This window comes from Lotus japonicus, chromosome 2 (genome assembly GCF_012489685.1).
Source record: "Lotus japonicus ecotype B-129 chromosome 2, LjGifu_v1.2".
Classification (NCBI taxonomy): domain Eukaryota; kingdom Viridiplantae; phylum Streptophyta; class Magnoliopsida; order Fabales; family Fabaceae; genus Lotus; species Lotus japonicus.
This window is the reverse complement of record NC_080042.1, coordinates 1,270,317-1,285,675: the sequence shown is the minus strand read 5'-3', so window position 1 is coordinate 1,285,675 and position 15,359 is coordinate 1,270,317. Positions and strand designations below refer to the sequence as shown.

At 34.0% G+C, this 15,359-nt stretch overlaps 1 long non-coding RNA gene across 4 annotated transcripts; it reads left to right on the top strand.

Moving 5' to 3' along the window:
- Positions 1-1,267: 1,267 nt before the first annotated feature.
- LOC130737370 (uncharacterized) lies at positions 1,268-3,217 on the top strand. 4 transcript variants are annotated; one of them, XR_009018637.1, is made up of 5 exons: positions 1,269-1,660; positions 1,740-1,812; positions 2,072-2,150; positions 2,374-2,494; positions 2,970-3,217. It is a non-coding gene; the product is annotated as an uncharacterized LOC130737370 (long non-coding RNA). The 4 variants fall into 4 exon arrangements; XR_009018635.1 differs by having other exon boundaries at positions 1,268-1,660; positions 2,072-2,494; XR_009018638.1 differs by lacking the exon at positions 1,740-1,812 and having other exon boundaries at positions 1,270-1,660.
- The last annotated feature ends 12,142 nt before the right edge of the window (positions 3,218-15,359 follow it).

Here is a 15,359-nt window from a genome sequence, read left to right as displayed (position 1 = left end):
AAGCCTCAGTTCACATAGACTCAGTTCGTAATTCTGTTTCAACTACTGAAAATGTTGTTAGTTCACATAGTTTATGTAAGTCCCTAAACTCATTTTATACTATTCAAGTGAGGGATTGAATAAAAATGATGGTTTGACAAGGTTTGAGTTTTGACAGATTCTGCCTGTCACCTTGTGCGAATTTGTAGAGGGTCTTAACAACCTCATTTGGGAAAACTTTATTCATAAGAGTTGTATCCCTTTAAGTTAAAAAAATTCTCCAAGTGGTTTCAGGTCATTCCGATATCGGTAGCCCGAGATATCAAAGTTTTAGTGACGATGGTTTTGGTTGTACAGTGCCAGCGGATTAATTGGTTAATTTTCCTTTTAATTCCGGTTTTAATCTGGTTTTTAATAAAGAGTGATTGGGTTGTCTTTTGATTCAGACCTGTTTAAGTGGGTAATCAGTTGGGTTCAGGGTTTGCTTGTTTTGAGCTTCAAAAGAAGAAAAATCAAAACCCTAGCCCATCTAGAGTGTAGCCGCAAGTGATAAGGGGTGAGGGGGGAAAGAAACCCTTATTCTTCCTCCTCATGCAGAATTAGAAGTGCTGCACTCACGTAAGAAAAACAGAAGAGAAGAAAAGAAAAGAAAGAAGAGAGAAAGAAGGAAGAGGCCGAGAGAGAGAATCGAGTAAGAGAGGGAGAAGAAGAGAGGGAGCAGTCGAGAGAGAGGGAAAGGAAAGGAGAGGAGACTTGAAGAGAAGGCAGCAGCAGCCCTAGTGATTAACCTAGAGCCGCCGCCACCTCCTTGCACCCTAGCATCGCCGGCCGCCGCACGCACGAAGAAGGGAAGCCGCACGAGAGAGAGAGATCGAGGGAACAAGAGGGAGAGATCGAGCGGAGAAGAAAGAAAGGGATTGGGCAGCAGCTGTTGGGTTCTTTTTACAGCAAAGAATTCTTCTTTCATCAAGGTTTTAGCAAGGTAAGGGCTTGTTCTTAGGAAAAGGGTAGAGTTAGGGCTTTATCATGATTGTTTTGTGATGTTGAAATCTTTGGCATACATTTATAAAGACTTGTTGAGTGTTGTTGGTTCTAGAAATTTAAGTATGTTTGGCATACTGGCGTCGGTTTGAACCGCCGCTAGATTGATAAGATATTATAAATTAAATTAATTTTGTGACTGGCGTCGGATTCAACCGACGTTAATCTAACATTTTTTTAAGGAAAATATTAACGGCGGTGACACCGCCGTTAAGAATCATATATATTCATTTACTCTTCACTCAGATTCATTCTCACAAATTCATTCTCTCTCTTCGCTCAACGATTTCATCGCTCCCTCTCTCCTCCACCGCGCCCTCCTCCTTCGCTTTCTCCTCCACCGCGTCCTCTTCTCCTCCACCGCGTCCTCCTCCCCTCCACTGCAAGCGATTTCAGATGCGTTCTTCGGTTTCATGCTCTTGTTCAATTGAACTTGATTCGGAATCTCTTATGCGTATTTGTTCTTCTCGATCTAATATCGTATTTCATTTGCCCTAATTTTGCAGATTCTGTAACTTAATTGTTATTGCTGATTCAATTGAACTTGATTTCAATTTTCAAGCATACACGGTCATAGGGGAAGAATTGGACAACGGTTAGGCTGGTTTCATCTAAGATTCAAGCGCAAAACCTCTCAAAGGTAACCACACATATTCTCGTCTTCTGTTTGATTTTGATTCGCATGCTCATTTCCATACAAAATTCAAATCTTAATATAGGTAAAAAGATGAGCCTGCTAATAGTGGACCTCACTCTGATTTGAATTGTGTGTCTGATTCAGTTCTATTACAGGTAGTTTAATTGCTTGAACTAATTGGTAATCCAATTTTGATATAGCTTCTTTGACCTGTTAAATTTCCTTAGAAGCTTGTTTTACTTTTCCTTCACAGGTGCCCTTCTTTGTGTTAACCAAATATCTATTCCTTGTGTTTTTTGTATTCCGGTTATTGTCATGCTGGGATTGTGTTATGAGCTAATCCAGCTTCAGCTGTTTTGTACATTTCATTTCTATCAACCAACCTGAGTACAAAATTCTTCTGGTGACCTGCAGAAATAATTGATTTCGTGAAGGTTGTCTACCTCCTCTCCTCCACCGTTACTCCAACACTAGCTGAATTTGCTTGGTTGAGGTTATTTCTCATCTGTGGTTCTGATTCTTGTTCCCTTATGTTAGAGATACTTTGTAGTTTGTGGTTATTTTGGTCAGTGATTCTTGTTCAATTTGAGCTGCTACCTGACCAATTTGTGGGTTTCTCTTATTTTTATCTTCTTTCTTATTGAATTGTTTAAGTAAAGGTTGTCTGCCTCTCCAATTGGATATGATTTTTGTTTGACTGATGGTATGCTTCTAAGGTTTAAAGCATATTATCTGGACCGTATCTCTGCCTTGGGCTCATTTCTTGGTCTCCTGGAAACACAGTCTTGTCATCAAGACTGAAACAGTAAAAGAGCTCCGGATCTGGTCCGACATTAGGTAATAGCTTTGTGCATGGTTGATGTACTTATGTTTCTTAAGATCTAGTACATGCTTGATGCACTTAGTAAGAAGCATATAAAGTTCAAAGTACATTACATTTATTCAGCTGCTGCAAGGCAAGTTACATAATCTGAGGGTTGGTTGAGTGTCCTACTACATGTTCTTTGTTTTTCTTTGTCTTTTAATGCTTGTTTGATTTGGTAGTTTATCATTTTGAAATTTCCAGACAATTGGTGTGGTCTACATTTCTATTTCACTCTGTTCATGCAGTTTTTTTTTAAGCTTGTTTGTTTTTTTGAATTTATCTTATATATCATAAGCACTTAGAAAGTGTTTGGTTAAGCTTGTGAATGTGACTATTGTTATGTTCAGATTCAATCATTTGCATTTAGTTCTGTTTTCTCTGATTCTTTCAAACACTTGTCATTTCTTTGTTTAAGTAGTATAATGTTTGTTTCCTCATTTCTTGTAGGCACCAAATGTAGGTAGGGGCTCCAACACCTAACAACATGAGAAGTCATCAAATGGAAGCAACACATATTCAGAGGATGTTTAGTGCTTGCATAGTTATGATAGTTTTGTATTTTTTTGGTTACTTTACGACTTGTTATGTAACTATGAAGTTATGAGATAAAATTAGTCAAGTGTATATTCATTACAGATCAAAATTGTATGTTCATTACTAATGGTCTAAATCGTCGATATGATTTTTTCGTCAAATATTACTGATGATCTAAGTTGTCGGTAGTCAACATTTTTTGTAAAAATAGCTCAGTAATTAGTTTGCAATATATATATACAATAATTACTAGCCAACCATCTTAAAATTTATCATCTCCATCTTCTTGAGGAATAAATTTAGTAACTATATCAAGCTTAAATATGTTTGAGGGTCCCAACTTTGTAAGAGGAATCAAATTGAGTCCTTAAAAAAACATTTAAATGTTATCCTTGAGAATTTTTTTATATCAAATTAATTTTTTATGCCTATGTGTCATCAATTTTGACCAGTCAATGGAGGTGACCACGTGGACTTTTTTGTATAAGTTTTAGTCCATCTATATTTTTTAATCACATATTTTCATCATCCCTTTAAAATAAACCTTCATCTTCTTCCTCTTTCACCTTTCATCTTCTTCCCTAAATCTTACTCGGATAAAAACCCTAAAAACCATAAATAAAAAACCAAATTTAACCAATTGTCTAATGCTACTCTAGCATGTTCAAGTGCCCTTCATTCATTTTGTTTCCACCAACTGAGGAATTGCGCATTTGTTGTTGCTGACTGTATTATACATGTTTGAAGACATAGTACAAGGAGACAAGATACACGAGACTATAAGACCATGATTTGGTTCTGTTGTACATCTCTAGGTTTTGATGATAACAAGTATATATTTGTGATATTTGTGGATGATCAATTTTAGCACTCTAACGTTTGTCTTTTGAGTGGTTGACAAATACGTTCTGATTATGACTCAAAGATGAATTCATCAGAAGTCAAAGACCAAACATTGACCATCAATCCGCTTCCGTACTCACTACATTCTCATGAACGGTAGAATATTCCTTCAGAAGTTATGAAGATGAAGCTCGGATAACGGGTTCTGAAGATAATGTGATGAAGACTTTGAAGACCAGAAGTTCTGAGTGAACGGTCAAAGACTCTGAAGACTTGAAGATTCCGAAGACCCAAAGAAAGTTGGTTCTGAAGACTAAGTTCTTCTACTCTGAAGACCATAAGTTCTGAATGAACGATCCAGATGCTGAAGACTTGAAGTTCTGAAGATCCAAGCAACCTCGTGACTCTGATTAGAGGCTTCACAAGTTCCAATGAGAAGCGCCTCTGAAGATCAGAAGTCAAAAGCAAAAGGCAAGGGTCACTATCAAAAGTACAAGCGCAGTGTACTATTCTGACCACCTACCTAACGAGGATTAGCCACAACAGGTTTTGGAAATTCTAGAATTGCCCTCCAACGGATAGAATCCTTCAATATAAACATCACGTAAAGCTTGGAGTATATAAAGGCTGAAAAAAGGCAGAAAAAGCTAAGAAACCAAGACACAATATTGCAATACACGTAAGCGAATACCTTAGAAATCTATTTCTTCATCGTTCTAAATCTGTTTACACTTGCTTGTTTAGAAGCACTTCATTGTAAACCCAAACTTGTTTCGAATCGGTTTGTAATTCCTTAAGGGACTAGTTTAGATCAGAATCCTTGAGAAGACTAAGACTTGTGTGTCTTAGTGGTTGCTAGTTCATAGGTGTGTTAGTCACTTAGCAAGTTGTGCTAGTGCAGATTGTAACAATCTTTGATTATTGGATTACCTTCATTCAACGAAGGAAGAAATCAACTTTACGGGTGGACTGGAGGTAGCTTGTGGATTTTCAAGTGAACCAGGATAAAATCATTGTGTCATTCTCTCCTTTATCCTTTGCACCTTCTATCCTTTGAAACTGAGAGATTTTCTTGAAATCTTAAAGGGAAACATTTTATTTGCAAAACCCTATTCAAACCCCCCCCCCCCCTCCCTTTCTAGTGTTTTTCATACCTTCAAAAACTAGATTCTGGAAATTATCCTTCCAGAAACCTAGGCTTAGTCTTAAACATCACAAGGAAAACAAAATCATAAGCTATGCATTAATTTCACAGTTCCACATTGACTAGAGATGTGGCTAATCAAGTGCTAATAGGTTGAGTTATGTCTACCTAATTCTAATATGGTATCAAAGCCTATCATAGATCCATTTATTGACTCCCCATATTTGGTTTACCCGTTTCATTCCACGCTCCAGATGTCCAACTCTGGGCGTGATAGGGTGTGTTAAAGTCTCACATTGACTAGAGATATGGTCAATCAAGTGCTAATAAATGATATTGAAAACCTCAACTCTTGAGCTAGCTTTTGGGTTAAGTTAGACCTATCTAATTCTAATGAATTTCACAGTGCAGAGTACGAGTGTTGTAGCGCAACAACTTGCCGTGAAGACACTTCAGCTTCTTTTATCTGCAAAATACGATTTGGCAAATTGTCAAATGGCATTTGGTTTCTATTGGATGATAGAGTAACATTTGACAAATTTGGGGTTTTGATTTAGGGTTTTTATTTGGTAAGATTTGGGGAAGAAGATAGAAAAGATGATGAAGGTGAAAGAGAAAGAAGATGAATGTTTCTATTTTAAAAGGGAAAGATGAAGGTGGAAGAGGAAGAAGATAAAGATTTCTTTTTTTGAAAGGGAAGATGAAAGTAGAAAAGAAAAGATTAGATGTGATTTATAAAAATTTAGTATGAAAAAGTTCACGTGGTTACCTCAGTTGACTAAGCTCACAATGTGGACGACTGACTGGTAAAAAATAATGACACATAGGCAAAAATACTTAATTTGTTTAATTTTTTTTCGGCTTAATAGCACTTGTGGTCCCTCACTTATCACGATTTGACAGTTCTGGTTTCTCATAGAATTTATTAGCCTACAACGTCCCTCACGTTTATTAATTGTTGCAGTTTTAGTTTTCCGTCAACTTTCATCCAATTTTTGACAGTTTTAGATTTAAAAATCCATTAAATAAAACTAGAAACCATAAAATTGTTAACTAGAAAACATAAAACTGTTTTTCAAGCCTCAATTTTAATTGATTTTTTAATTAAAAACGGTTAAAAACCGCTACCAACATTTGATTAACCCTTCATAAGTTTATATATGCATGTTCAATTTAGGTTTTTTCTTTATTTATTTGTGTCCTTCATATATAGCGCGGGTTCAATACTAATTCTATTCTAATAACAGGGTCGGCCCAACACTAAATGAGGCATAAAGCGGACCAAAGTGAGGCTTTTTTATCTAAAAAAAATTGATTTAACATGTCTTATTTACAAAAATATGGGGCCTTTTTTTACTTAGTAAATTTTTTTTGAAGGCCTAAAACCCTTGTTTGGGTCGCTTGACCCTTGGGCCGGCCCTGTCTAATAATGTAATATATTCATCCAATATAAACTAAAAGGAGGAGGACTAATGCATATATAAACTAAATTGATAAAAAGTTTGAGAAGAAGAAATGAAATTTCTAAATAGCAATTTCAAGGTGGGTTAAAAGACAACATCCAATGAACACTGCCTGTCAGATTAAAGCTTTTATAAACTTGCTATTCGTTTGACCCCGAAAGAAAAAATTGCTTGCTTTGCGATTCATAAGCTTTTCTATCTGGTTGCGCTGATGGGATCGTATACGCGTGGCCTGAATGATATGTGAGGGAGGAAAAATTGTCTTATTGATCAAAATAAAATAAGACAATAAGCAATTTTGTTTTATAAGATGAAGACTTCGATACCACTGTTAGGAAATAAGCTGAAGAAAAGTAAGCACAATCAAAAGATTATATGGAAAAAGCTCTGAAATCAGAGAAAAACAAAATTGCGGTCGTTGTCTAAACTGATAACCAAAGAAAATTACTATGTGAAAATTGTTATAACACATAGAATTTCCTCGGGTGAGATGAGTAGCTCACTTGGTGAACTAAGGGAAATGAAGGGTATTGAAGGGTGAATGACCAGAGTTCAAACCCTTGTGAAGAAACTAATTTACTAACAATTAACAACTAACATTTGCATATAAAAAAAGCATAGACTTCCCTCAATCTCTGGCCAATACCCCAATACACCCAAACTCTCACAATAGTCTTGGCCTTCCCCTTGTTCACCACACTAAGTAATGTGAGACTTCTGTAATAACATATTTTTCACCTTCTTTATTTAAGATATTGGGGATGTGAGACTTGCTCCACCATTATAATCAATTCCAATAATTAAGTGGAGTCTTCAAAGGCGACCTTTTTGTTGGAATCAAGTGTTGGAGTCAAGTCCCACATCGTAGAAGTCAAGGTGAGAGGGAGAGTTTATAAGAGATGTGACCCATAAACCTAATGCCTTAAGGTTTTGGGTTAAGATGTGGTGTCCAAGATCTCCTTGGTGTCTCCTCTCGGCCTTCCCCCATGGGTCCTCGCCGTGACTCTCCCCAACAAGTGGTATCAGAGTCGATGGTTCGTGGGACCATGACGACTCCTTGTGTCGAAAGTCTTCCTAGCAGTGTGGCTAGGCGGCGAGTTCCGTTGGCAGCGAACGGCGGTGCAAGGTGGATAGCTTCCGCAGACGGGAGAACCATGGGTGATGTGGTTGAGGGACTCACACTTGAGGGGGAGATTATTGGAAACAAGTGTTGGAGTCAAGTCCCAAAGTCCCACATCAGAGAAGTCAAGGTGAGAAGGAGAGTTTATAAGAGATATGACTGATAAGTGTCATTTTTACGTATATTTGAATATCATTTTAGGCACTTATTTGACTTGTGTGCTTCAATTTATATCATTTTAATGTTCAATTTATTATTTTAGTAATTATTTAGGTTTAGGTTAGGTTTTATAATAATTTCAATTCTAATCCCAACTTTTTGATGTAGAGAGTTAAAAGCTGTCTGAGCAAAATTGGAATCCTGCATTCGTTAACCGTCGGATCAAGCTAAAAATTGGATATGTTGTTCATAACACATGGAACTTCAATTTGAACGGTTGGGTCGAGAAAAGATGCATGATTTGGTGAGAAAATGAGGTTTCAAAAGTGTTTAGGCCGCCGGGCGGCAATCAGAGGGCGCCAGGCGCCCAAGGCGGTTCCAGAAACCCACCTGTGAAGAAACATGAGACGCCGGGCGGCCTTCAGAGGGTGCTGGGCGCCCTGACCACGATTTTTCACTATAAAATCCATTTTTAAGAAGATTGGGCAAAATAGATCATAACCCATCACTTAGAAATTCAGAGAAACGATTGAGAGACAAGGAGAGAGGCTTAGGAGGCTAGAGAAGAAGCTCCGGAGGTCGGATTCGGCGGCGAGACATCGTGACGGTTTCGGTTCTTTTCATTCTTCTTCTCTATTTGTAATGCTATCCATGAAAATGGATAGCTAATCTCTCTTTTGTTGGGATTTGATGTAGTTGTATGATACTTATGCTCTCTATGTGATTCTCTTCAATATAAAACATGTTTCTAGTTGTTGAATTAGTGGTTTTCTCTTGATCTTCATGCTATATCTTAGATTGGTCACCTATGGTATTTTGTTTGATTCGACTTGTGAGCGAAAGTTACAACGTTTGAGTCCGAACTAGAGTTAATCACCTAATAATCCTAATTGCTAGACATAGAGTTAGGTTTGTTAGACACTAAACACCCAAACTTCATGATAACTTTCTTTCTTAATCATGTGAGACATCAATGTTTAGGATTAGAGAGTTATTGATATCCACTCATGCGAGACATCGATGACGTAGGATTGAATTGGTGTAGATGAATCATATGCTTGAACATGTTATGTATTTGAATCACTAGAATGCAAAAAGGTCAAACAATGAAGTCTAATCCCAACAATTTCTCATACTTGTTGTCTCTCTGTTAGTTTATTTGCTTTTTCATTTAGTTTCATGTATAACCAATCAATCTTTTATGAATCCATCATTTAAGTTTGTCAACTATTGAACGGCATAGTGTTACACCACCCTGTGGATACGACAAAACCCTTTACTATACTACAATTGAGTTTTGAGAGATTCAAACGTAGAGTGAACCAAAATCTTTCATCAGTGACACATAAACCTAATGCCTTAAGGTTTTTGGTTAAGATGTGGTGTCCAAGATCTTCTTGGTGTCTCCTCTCGGCCTTGGCCCGTGGGTTCTCGTCGTGACTCTCCCCAACAAGTGGTATCAGAGCCGATGATTCATGGGACCATGACCCTTGTGTCGAAAGTCTTCCTAGCTGTGTGGCTAGGTGGCGGGTTCCGTTGGCAGCGAACAGCGGTGTAAGGTGGATAGCTTCCGCAGACGGGAGGACATGTGGTTGAGGGACTCACACTTGAGGGGGAGATTGTTAGAATCAAGTGTTGGAGTCAAGTCCCACATCAGAGAAGTCAAGGTGAGAGGGAGAGTTTATAAGAGATGTGACCCATAAACCTAATGCCTTAAGGTTTTTTGTTTAGATATGGTGTCCAAGATCTCCTTGGTGTCTCCTCTCGGCCTTGGCCCGTGGGTCCTCGCTGTGACTCTCCCCAACACTTTTATTTATTTATCTTTGGTAAAGACCAGATTGTTATAAGAGATTGAACCCCGTTATTACATGGGTAAGATATGTGTGGTTTGCTTCTCCCCTTGGCCTCACTTGGCCGCGTGAGGTTGAGCAGAGTATGAGTGATTGGGTTCATGAATTTCAGATTATGCAGCAATTGCTTCGGACGGACGTTTGGACATTGACTCGTGATAGACCCCAGCAGGTTTGGAAACCTCCTTGTCCAGGGATTTTCACAATTAACTAGCGGAATTACCCGTGCCCTGCACAGGTGATTTTTGTTATTTACAATTTAAATTTCGTGTAATATTATATTTTGTATCTTTTTAGTAAATATATCTTAATAATTGTTTCAACTATATGTTCTTAATATTGATAATTGTGTATTAATCTACCATAAATTTTTACTTATTTAAATAGAAAAAAATTCAAATTTTTTAACTTATAAGACTTAGATTCACTAAAATTTTTGTATATACATTAAATTAAATCAGTATTTTTAATTTTTTAATACATGTCTAATTATTAATATTCGATTGATCATTTTTTCGTATTAATATTTCTATTTATAATAACAATATAAATAATAATAATAATAATATATATTTTGATTCAAAAATTTAATTTCAAAGAGAAATCAATATGTAATAAAAAAATGAAACCCCACTTCTAATAAAACGCAAATCAAATCATAGGAATAAATCCCCAAATTAAATAAACCAAAATAATAGATAATTTACCAAAATTATTTAGATCCAAAGACTTCTCTTATTTTTGAATAAAGTCTCACGTGACTATTACTTTTAAGTTTGAACCCGTTCCCCTTTTTAGTCTTTTGTCTTTGGCTCTTCTTTTTTTTGAAAAGTTGTCTTTGATTCTTTGATCATACCTTTGGTAACCACCGGCTACCAGGGACGATGGAGGAAAAATCCATTTTATCAATCCAAGTAGATAAATTGAAGGATTTCCGTCTTTCCCATTCATGATTTAAAAAAGGGGTGAACAATATATAATTGTGAATCGACAATAGAAGAATGAGTAAATAATAGGATCATGAAATAGGGATGTTCATAACGGAACCAAACCAATTAAAATCGCTCAAACCGATCCAAAAAAATCAAAACCAAAAAAACCGAAAACCGCAAAAATCGATATTTTCTTCCCATGTTCAAAATCGAACCGATCCAAACCAAACTGAAAGTATTTATTTACTTAAATTTTGGCATACATACTTAACCATTTAACCATATTTATAATGTTTTTTTTATCTTTTTGGTAAATATGTTTTTAACAAATGGTTCAAATATATATTCTTAATAGTGAATATTTTGTATTAATTAACCTAAATTTTTAGTTAATTAATTATGAAAGAAATTAAGAATTTTTTTAAAATACTTAAATTCACTCAACGTTTAAAGTCAAAATCTGTTTTTAATTCATTTGAATTTTAAACTATAAAGTTGTGAAATAAAATATAAGAGGAATAACTTTTTTTTGTTAAATGAATAAGAGAGAGATAATTTTATTACGAAAGGTAGAAGATATAATACTAAGGATGCCAAATGTTTTTTTGAAATTAAATTCTTAAATCTTAGATAGATTGACTCATTGACCACCAAATTTCTTTAAAAAAAAAAAAAAAACCTTCGTCCCTGTTTTAATGTTCTTTTTTCCATTCAAAAAAAATGTATTTTATTTTATCTGAACATTTTTTTTTCATTATGATTTCTCTCTCACATTACAAAATGGCCCCAAAAAGCTCATCCTTTTATCTTCCATCAGCATTTTCCAGAATCGACATTTTTACCCTATGTTTCCCTCAATCGTAAAATTCATCAGCCCCAAAACCTGCACCATTTCTTTCTTCCATGGATTCTCTAGCTTGGAACTGGTTTTGTTTCAATACAATTTTGCTTACCCAAAAAAAATGTATTGCTTGGTTTATATTTGGTGAGACCCAAAAGACTTGAAAAAAAGAGAGAATGATTACGCCATGTCCATCTCTTTTTCTCCAACAGTTCAATTTGTCTTCTTAATTTCTTCATGCTTCTTACTTCCATGCGTTTTCTTTATTTCATTCATTTTGTGCTTATAAAATATGAACAGCCTTAAGCAGCCTGTTGAATGGCTGTGCTTCGCTCAATTTTTTTTTGATGCTTTTAACCAAGTTGCACTTCCTCCACCTATGATGTGTCTAATATACAAAAACATTGAAGGAAAATGATGGCTCTTGAGGACATGGTGGAAAATACTGTTGATAGGAGGCAGAAAAGGATGATCAAGAATTGAGTTTCTGGTGCAAGTTCAAGAGCAGTAAAACAGGTGATCTTTCTATTTCTTTATTTTTAGTTCAATGAGTCCTTATTTTCAATTTGTTTTCCTTCAATAAAAGCACTCAATCTGAATGATAGATACTGTAAACAGGCATACATAAATGTACTCGAGCGTAATGTCTAAAGTCTTGAAGTGGAAATTGAAAGGCTGATGAAACCAATGGTTAGATTATTGTGTAATACTAAAAAAGATTAACAAATGGTCTTCATTCATAAAGAACAGCAAGGAGCGGAATTGCGGTGTAAAACATGAACTGCACATAAGACAACGATCCAGAATCTTCTGACACAAATCCCTTGTTGCTTCGTGTATGCTTTCTTGACCTGCATAAATTCACATCCAATATAATTAAGTGAATTTTGTAATATTTATTTAGTAAAAAGAACAATTAATACTATTTTCATAGAATACTATATGCCTATAATGTCACCGAGAGTTAGCTCAAGTGGTAAGAGTTAGGGGACATAAGGGTTGGGGAGGGGAAGGTCCAAGGTTCGAATCCTGGAAGGGAAATTTGAAGGGATTTTCTAACTTACTAACAACTAACCACTAACATTTGCCTATCAAAAAAAAAACTACATGACTATAATACAAAGAATCATGTACGTTATATACTTACGGTTGTTCTTCCTTCCCTGAACCTATTAAACTCGGATGATGCATGAAAAAATATAATATACAACCCACCTAAACACCCAAAAATATTTTACATGTTAGAATTAACATATTAACACATAAATTATTTATAATACCGAATGTAAATGAATCTATAGTACTCTATAAACCATACCTTATAGAGTTATATTTGAAAATACTCTCTCGTACACAACATGAATTGTTTTGTCAGAAGGTAGACCATCATGATTTTCTATTAGGATCTGTAGCCCTTGTTTGTTTTTTACTCTAGATAGAGCAACATATAATTGTCAATGGCTGAAGACTCGTCTTGGAAGATATAATCCTACACACACAAGTATTTACTAATAAATAAAATACGAATGTTTTGGTAATATATGTCAGTACCTTTGTACATTTTCATTTTAGCCAACTGCAGAATAAGAACCACTGGACCATCGTGTCCTTCAGCAACATATTGTAAAAATTGTTGAGCAAAATCTTCCCACAGTGTACACCTTAGGATTTCACTTCCGCTATAATTTAATTGATAAAATGAATAGATAGTGTTTAAATTTAAAAAATTGAAGGACATTTTAAATATAATACTTACTCTAGAGCATCCAAATCAACAACAATATAGTTGACTGTAGTAACTTCTTTCTTGAAGTCTGATAGTTATCATTTGGCTACGACAACACCTATGGCGTCTGCATCAAAATATTAAAAGTGATGATCTCTATATTTATTTAAAAAATACAAATACTTTTTACACATACCGATCAATTCCTCGTCCTCTTTAAGATTTTCAAATATTGAACCATATGGTGCGAAGCTAAACCCATAATAGGGAATTTTTCGAGCTTCTATAGGTTTCACTTCAGTTTGCAACTTGAAATACAACCTGCATGGATGAGTGCAAGGTGTCTATTTGTAATTATTGATAGCGACGCTGAGAATGACAATTTCATAGCACACCCCCTCTTTTAAGGCTGACTCAAATTTTACAACGTGGCTGCTCCACACTGTAGCCTGAATCTTGTCACCCTGGAAATTGTTGGATTTTCGTTAAAAAAAATATGGATGAAAGATTGTTTTTTTTTTAAAACAGATCAACATGCTCATATCTAAAAAACCGCAAGGGCATGAATTTGTTTGTAAATAAACCTTAGCATCCAGGAGGATCATGTCAATTTCGTTAATATTGTTTTTTTTTAAAAACATTATTCAATTATAATGTTCAAATCCTTAATTTCATATAATTTTTAAATGCATAATTCATATCTTTTCATTATTTATTTAATATTTTATTACAATATTCAATTATTATTTTTAAAAGCTATTCAATCAATTTTAGCATTAACGTTTTTTTTAACGTGCATTAATGGTTGTGTAAAATAGGAAAAAAATTGAAATTTATGTAGTGATTGGAGAAACTTAATAATGAGTATGGAGAAACCTAATAATGATTTTTTAATGGTTGTTTAAAATAGGAAAAAAATTTGAAATTTGCATGACTTTTTTTAATATAGATGTATTTTAATATATATAAAAAACGACATATGAATGTCAATATTTTTTTTCATTAATATATGTTTATTTTTTAAATTAATGAATTATTATTTTAATATTTTTGTTTTTTGATAATATTTGTAAAAACAAATCTGGATTTCATGCTATTTTTTCGTAAATATCAGTTTTTTTAAGACCTTATTCAATTAAAATGTTCAAATTCTTAATTTCATATAATTGTTAAATGTATAATTTTTCATTATTTATTTAATATTTTAAAAAATTATGCAATTATTATTTTCAAATCTTTATTTTCGTATTATTTAATTCAATGAGTGTTAGGCATTATTTTTGCAATGTTTTCAAAATTATGGTTATAAAAGAAAACTGAAAATTAAAATGTAATAAATTAGACCACAATAATTAAGGTGAGTTATGATTGAATGTTGTGACAAAAAAGTAGATTGGTTTTATTTCTTGGAGGGAAAATGGATAACTTTGGAGGTGTCATGTGTCATAGATTTCTAGAAGAAAACCTTCTTTTCATATGATGCAATCTATTTTAGGATTGATGGTTATTAAAAATAGGAAAACATTTATAATTTATGTACAAACTTTATGATTTTGACCCAATTAACAATGGTTGTTTAAATTAAAAAAAAAAACAATAGTTTTTTTTAAATAGAAATTATTTTAAAATTATTTGAATGAATTTTTTTAATATACTTGTATTGCAAATCATCTTTTCTTTGGTATTATTTTAAAAGCTGTGTTTTATTTTTTTTTTTGCAAATAAATAGTGTTAAACATGGGGTTGAACTTATAATTTTGCACCATTTATTTATAGTGTTAAAACATCATGAGATTTTTATTTTAACAGCTGTGTTGTAGTTATTTTGTATAAAAAAAGCTGGGTTAATATATTTAGATTTGATGTAAAAAAAATTAATAAAAAAGAATCTGGGTTTTGTATGTTAGGCATGTGTTTCATTCCTAAAATTTTTTTTTTGAATCCGTATTGTTTAATAAAAAAATAAAAAATTTATTTTCAATCCGTATTGTTTAATTTTTTGAATGTTAGGCATGTGTTTTGTAATTGTTTCTATTTTATGTTTATCAAAGAAAACTGAAAATTAAATTAGATAACAATAATTATGTGAGTCATGTGGTTTTATGTTGGAAAAAAAAAGGAAGGATTTTTTTTTCTTGGAGGGAAACTGGAAGAATTTGGGGGTGCCATGTGGCATAGGCTTCTAGAAGAAAACATTATTTTCATATATATATATAGATATATAG